This window comes from Protopterus annectens, chromosome 11.part0 (assembly GCF_019279795.1).
Source record: "Protopterus annectens isolate FY-2018-M chromosome 11.part0, PAN1.0, whole genome shotgun sequence".
Classification (NCBI taxonomy): Eukaryota; Metazoa; Chordata; order Ceratodontiformes; family Protopteridae; genus Protopterus; species Protopterus annectens.
This window is the reverse complement of record NC_056745.1, coordinates 1,158,840,239-1,158,847,006: the sequence shown is the minus strand read 5'-3', so window position 1 is coordinate 1,158,847,006 and position 6,768 is coordinate 1,158,840,239. Positions and strand designations below refer to the sequence as shown.

The 6,768-nt window shown below is 36.2% G+C and overlaps 1 protein-coding gene across 1 annotated transcript in view; it reads left to right on the top strand.

The window, feature by feature from the left end:
* The first annotated feature begins 763 nt into the window (after positions 1 to 763).
* The window catches only part of SLC26A5 (solute carrier family 26 member 5), a 1,021,139-nt gene continuing 1,015,134 nt past the window's right edge, over positions 764 to 6,768 (top strand). Inside the window, exon 1 of the mRNA XM_044088519.1 lies at positions 764 to 887. The gene's annotated coding sequence lies outside the window, so the exon portion shown is untranslated. The remainder of the gene's footprint in view (positions 888 to 6,768) is intronic.

Below are 6,768 nucleotides of genomic sequence, written 5' to 3'. Positions count from 1 at the left end.
TCTCAATAAGAATTTATACTGCGCTGTGTAGTAAAAGTACCTAATATTCATGTTCCTTACTGTGATCTTCACGAAAAGCGCTTAAATTGACACATTTTAAGGCGTTATTCCTTCCCAAAATAAATATGTTGTGCCAACTACCGCTAACGAATGCCCCACCATGACATTTTATAGCTTATTTTCCCAGGTTTAATATCAGTTTATTCACCAGTTTCCCCCCACCCCATTACACCTGTCAAAATCTAGATTCCACTCACTTCGCTACTTGATTGTCTGTCAGCGATTCAGATTTGATAGCCAAGTACTTGATCTATGTGAAAAAATACCAAAACGACATTATGCCAACTTTCAAATTTAAAACGATGGATATGATCAAGTTAGTACTTTTAATTTAATCAACCACTTCAGTTTTGATCAGCCTTTGCCACTGAGCCGACACTTCTCCAACAAAATGTAAGAAATCCTGTCCGAGCTCCATTGAACAAAAACTTCCTTAGTACTAAATGCATGATCCACCTCAACACGCTGCAGGTCGTCACCAGTGGGTGTCATATTTGTCTTTCTTTAACGCATCAATCCCTTTTTTATAATTTAACTATGTAAGTGCTGGGGTTTGTAACGCGCAGCCTTATTTCACTAACAGCGTTACTGTGGTAGTTGTAGTTCTTCTCACCGTACACTCGTCGTTTTGTAGCAGTCTTTCCAGGAAAGGAGTTGAAATCACTGCACTACTTAACTTCCGTACTACAACTCCCAGGAGTCCGAGAGGTACGTCACAGTGTGGAGTACTGCATTACTAACCTTGGAAATTATTTATTGCTGGTTAATAAGTAACTAACTCATTCAGTCAGTATGCATCACTGGTAAAACGCCGCAAAGACGATTGGGTGAGTGGACTATAAACTGCTACTTGTCTTTTAAATGTTCTGTGTATGAATCGTGCTTTAGTAGAAGTTGCCAGTGTTGACTATTGTAAATGAAACTTGAATTGTTTAAACAGGTAACAGTTGGAAGACTGTATAATATTTGATGCTTCGCTGATTTAGGGAAATGTTACCCACTTTCACAGGCTACATGCTTTCAAAGAGGATGTAATTATTTCGTAATATGTAGTAGTGCTTTGAAGTGAGTGCGTTTATTTGAAAGCACATAGTTGTACTGTAAAATTGCAAATTGTGGTCTTTTTCCCCATTTAATATACGCAGTATAGTATCGTTTGATGAGAATGGGTATTTCTGTGAAGTACACGTTGAAGATACACGCAGCTGTAAGGGCTGCTGAGACCTGTGGAATGCGAGATAAAAAAATTATTGCTTCCTGTCTCTTTATGTATGGCACACCAACGTTGTCCCCAATTTTGTCTGAAAGCTATAGATTTCTTTTACTTAGGAAAACTGATGTCACTTCAGATTACCTTATTCTCATCTGAGTACTGTAGTACTAACGTTTTTAAAATAATGTCCCTGTTTTTTCCGGATTTATCTCTAATTCTGGAGGTAAGAGGTTGAGAGCATTCCGTTCACTGAGAAAAGTGACATTGAGAATAAATGCTAAAGCTGATATGCTATAATAGAAAACTCAAAGCTGTCAGTGCTATTAATATTTATCTGTCTGTATATGTTATCTATCGATTAATATATACGCCGAGTTTTGTTTAAGGTAAACTGACTTAAAGATGACTTTTTAGTCCGTTCATTGTACTTATTATTTCCTACATAATGAGAGCTTTGACTTTAAGTTCCTATTAGTACACCCTGTACCATTACATTATAATCATTTGGAAGGATAAAGTGTGAGATACAAATGTGACTGGATCTGTCAACACTTAACCATTGATCAGATTATGCTAAAGTGTTAATCGAAAACTGTGTGAAATTTATTTTGTTTTTGTATTGAGGCTTATTGTCTTTTTTTTTTTTTTTTTTTTTTTTCCAGACTGAACCAGCAAATTCTGTTAAATCACGTAAACCTACTCTGTTCCCGTTATACTTGTTGCTAGTAGATCTAATGTGTTCCTGTCACTTGGGTCAGTAGGTTTTCCCGTTCCCACATCTTGCCACAGCTCTGTTTTTCTTTTACTGCTCTGTTTTAAACGACCTGCACTTTACAGACTGGAGTATAATCTTGTTGGTAGGAGCTACCCTCTATGTTTTCTATTTTAGTGTTTCTCTTGTTATCTTAAAAACCCACAATGCATGTAATTGTCACCCACTAATTAGTATTGTACAGTTGTCATATGTTTTAGGATACATGTGCCAGAGCGGTCTATTTTGTTTCATTCTGAATGCCATACACAATAACACATATGATATGTTATAGCAGGTTCTCACATGCTAGTAGTTCGAGACACACTTGCTTATTTCCATTTGCTCCAAGAAAGTGCTCAAAGTCCCACTAGCCTGATCTCTATTTTTTTATGTAGCTCCCAGCCATCAAAATTGTATAGCCCTACCAGAAGCTAAACTTTAACCCTACAACTCCCTCCCCAGTCCTTGTTTCCTTACCCTAAAACTCCTCTTTGCCTCCTTAACGTCCTCAGTTGCTCCCTCGCTAAACTTCAGCCCCCTAAACATTCCTTAACTCTCAAACTCCATGTCTGCTCCCTGACCCTAAAATCCCCCTCCCACTACTTTCTCAGTGTTGCTTCCCCAAACACAAGCCTACACAATCTACCACATGCTTCCCAGGATTTGAGAGTGGTGTTGGTTTTTTTTTTTTTTTTGAGCACTTTGGACTTGAGCGTTTGTAGTGTTTCCTGTGATCTGCATATTCTTCTGTCTTTTGTTGCATGGGTTTTTGTTTTTAATAGTTAGGGTACCAAATACATTTTCTTTCATTCTGAATGCTCTTATATGTAGGCTGTATCTAAATCATTTGCTTCATATTTTTTTCCTTTTATTTATAATTTTCAGGCTCACCATATCATAGTTCTTTGGAAAATATTTTCAGTTACTAGATGTGGCTGGGCTGGCCTTGAACGGTATTTTTGTTAGTGTTAGCATTTCACTTGTCTTCCATACAGTAAGCTTAGATTTGTTGATTTTTTTTTCTATTATTTCCTGCAGTATTTTCCTACAGCTTCTGGTAATATTTACAAAGAAAAAAACAAGCCATGTTTATCATGAAATGAAAGTGTACAGACTTTTGTCTCTCTATATGCGTCACAGAGTTTGTTTACAGTATATAACTTCATGAATATTTTGAATTTTTTCTTCACCTTTTGGTGATCATTTCTTCTTAAAACTGAAAGCATTTCTCCATTTTAACTGTAGCTGTGCTAAGGAAAAGATGCAGTGCTGAGAAAGATGAAAGCATCAAGATGCCCCTGTACACATAAAAGTAGAGAACTGTCTGTGTAAACACAATCTCCAGAAAATATTTGTAGATGTCAAAGAATTTCAGAGATATAACACCTTGCATTGGTAGAAACCACCAGTAAAACATGTATGATCATTTGAATATGACAACCTTTGAAGTTCATGAGATTTGTTTTTCAAGATTGCACAAGCATTTGACTTTTGCCCATGATGGCAAATTTATATCTGTTACAAGTTATGTATTCCTCTGTAAAAAGATATTTTCTATTTTAAATGCAACAAACCACAGTGCTGAGATGTGTGAAATGCCACATACAATTTCAGAATGCAGCTATTTTGTCAATATTGTATCTAGAGGCACTTTTTTGGAAGAATGTTCTAATAAAGTCCTTAAAAAGATATGCATTACATTTTTTATGTAGAGAACAAACCAGACCAGAATTGCTGTTAGACATTGGCAAAACTTTGGATTACAAAAAATGTTGGCTTTGCATCAAGTAAATGTTACCTCTTTATTCAGAATACAAACATGGGTGTTATTAAAACATATTGTGTTGTCTATAGCATTGGACCTAAAACCTTATTTTGTGATTTTTTTTTTTTTAAACATTTTAAATGCTGTAATAAAATAAATACTTTTTTACGCACACGAGGATCAAGAAGTAATTGGTCCATTGCCTTTGGACCTTGAAGTGTTATCTAGATATGATTTATAGCTGACTGTAGGATGGTATAGTGGTGTATCTGTTATCTTGCTAGCTTGCAGTGTTTGGGTCTGGGGTGCTTTCCTTGTGAAGTCTGTATGCCCTGCCTATGTTCTCATGGATTTTAGCCAGCTGTTCAGGCTTCCTCCCCCCCTTCCAAAACACATGCTTATAGATAAATTAGCAGTTCTCCAGATTGTCAGATCTGCACCCTGTGTGTGTGGTGGGGTGCATTGTAGAATGGCATTTGTTCTGTGATTAGTTATTTGCTACATTGCACCTGTGTGCTGGGATAAGCTCCTGGTAGCTTGTAAGCCTCATGGCCGGCCTTAGGCATAGGCCAACTAGGCAGCCGCCTAGGGCGCTGCTGCAGCAGGGACTCTTTTCCAGTATTTATTTGGTGTAGGTAGACCAGGTTGGGGGCACCTGGGTGATGTGGGGGGGCGCTGTGGAGCACCTTTGCCTAGGGCACCAGCTGACCTAAGGCCGCTGCTGGTAAGCCTGAATTGGATAATGTAGGTAAGAAGTGAATGAATGAATATTCCAGTTCATTGCATTTCCATGACTGCTTCACTGGAAAATATCAAGCCATTTTAATTTTGTAGATCTATACTGTTTTATAGGTATGGTGTGGGGAGGGGGGAGCTTTGGAAAAAAAAAAGTAGCCAGTAGTTGAGTTTAAAACCCGTTTCCCATTTCCATTGCTGGACAGATGTGATGACTTTTTTTTTTTGTAGTGCTTAGTTTACTGTCCACTTACCAATTTTCTTCCAGGCTGTTGGGCCCCAAAACCAAATACAGTATTATATCCGAGGTCTCACGTGAAAGCTATAAAGTTTTATTGTTACTAATTCTGTTTATTACTAGTTGTGCTTTCTTTCGTTATGCCTCTAAATAATCTCTTTACTCTCTGCAGTATTCTACATTTGTTTGGTTATCAGGTTTAACAAACTGCTTCTCTACTGTTACAGTGGTCTAAACTTTGCCACTTGCCACATAACTCATTTCTCAAAATTCTTATGTGCATTTTTAGCTTTCACATTATATCTGAATAGTTGCCCAAGATACCTGACCCCAGTTTCCAAAACAGTTTTATGTTCAGGGTAAGGCAGTAGCCCAAGCTTGGAAGAGTCAGTAAAACAGGTAATTCAAAAAAGAGATCTTTGTTGTTCTTTTGGCAATGTATGTAAATGAGGTTTGTACATCTTCTGTGGTGAGAAAAAGTCTGCAAAATTGCAGTGCTGTACATGTGTATAAGTAAAATTGCAGTGCTGTACAAGTAAAATTGGTGAAGCTTGCCATTTGTAACCCGTATGTTGTTTGTACATTCTAGCTTGCCACTTTTGTTTTAGCTAGCACTAAAGGGTTTGGAAAAGTATGTTTAGCAGGCTCCAGAGACCGCAACATAAATTCCCCATACTCTTCTGTTGGTTATACTGTGTGTGGTATAGTGCCGTCCTTGTGGTGGATGCTATTGTATGCCAGTGTTCATTGCTGTTGTGCTGTGCAGTAATTGTGACTGGGGGCATGCACCCCCTACTCATAAGATACAAACATATTTATCTGGACATATATGTTTGTGGATATTGATTGATCCATTCTATGTTATGGGTATTGATTCCTACATATGTTATTGTCCATCAGCTGTAGCACAATGTACTGTGTTCTGTAAACACATTCCTTTCCTCCTCAATGCATGCATTAGTCATTTTTTTGAATTTTTATTAAATTTACAGTTGAGACTGTGTAATCGTAAAAAATGTAAAGTGGAAGTAAGGTACATTAGCAAGCTTGTTACATAAAAATATGTACACCATTAGACTTCACATTATAAATAATACATTTTTACTTGGCCTCTACAACTGATAAAGAAAATAGTTCTAACCCCAGAGAACACAATTGCATGAGATGTTTTGTAAATAATTTAAAGTGTTGTTATATACATTCCAACATATTAAACTCTGTATAGAATACAACGGTTCAGATTCTAACCAATGAAGTGTGTATATTTCCTCAAAACAATGACAGTTTTTGCCAAAATGTATTGTTTGTTATTGTATTTTGATTTTATCACTATTGTTAACTTCTTTAATAGCATAACCAGTGTTGTTTAAGATAAAATTGGGATGAATCACCTATTTTCCCCTTTGTAGTTATTGACTATCAAACAGTTAGTAAACACCACAGAAGTGGAATTGGATCTTTATTAACACATTCAGGAAATGGAGCATTACATAATTCCATTTCTTGAAATACTTGACATGTATCTGTTGGTAAATTGAGTGAATGACTGAATAAACATTAATCCAAAGTTCAAATAATGCCACAATCACAAATAGTTTGCACATTATCTTTAATCATAACTTCCATGTAAATATTTTTCAAAAATGAAATGTGGCTTTAGTATCTGGTTACTATAATAAATGTTATACAATAACAGTTTCCTGTTTTATATAATTCCAGTATGTCTCCCTGGTTAATGTTTTGTTTTCAAAACAAACTGATTTGGTGAGACTGATTTTTGCAGATTACTTATTAAATAAGATCATTGATATATATTTACATCTGCTTAATGCTCCAATTCAGTGGTATTCATAGATAGTTGCATTCATGGTGTATATCATGGGAAGTGTTAATCAAGCGGCACACTGAATCAGAACCCAGTCATTGATCTCTGGTTTTAAATATGCTTATGTTTTGTGTAGATAATAATGTATTTTCACAACAGTTAAACCAAAACAAAAAGT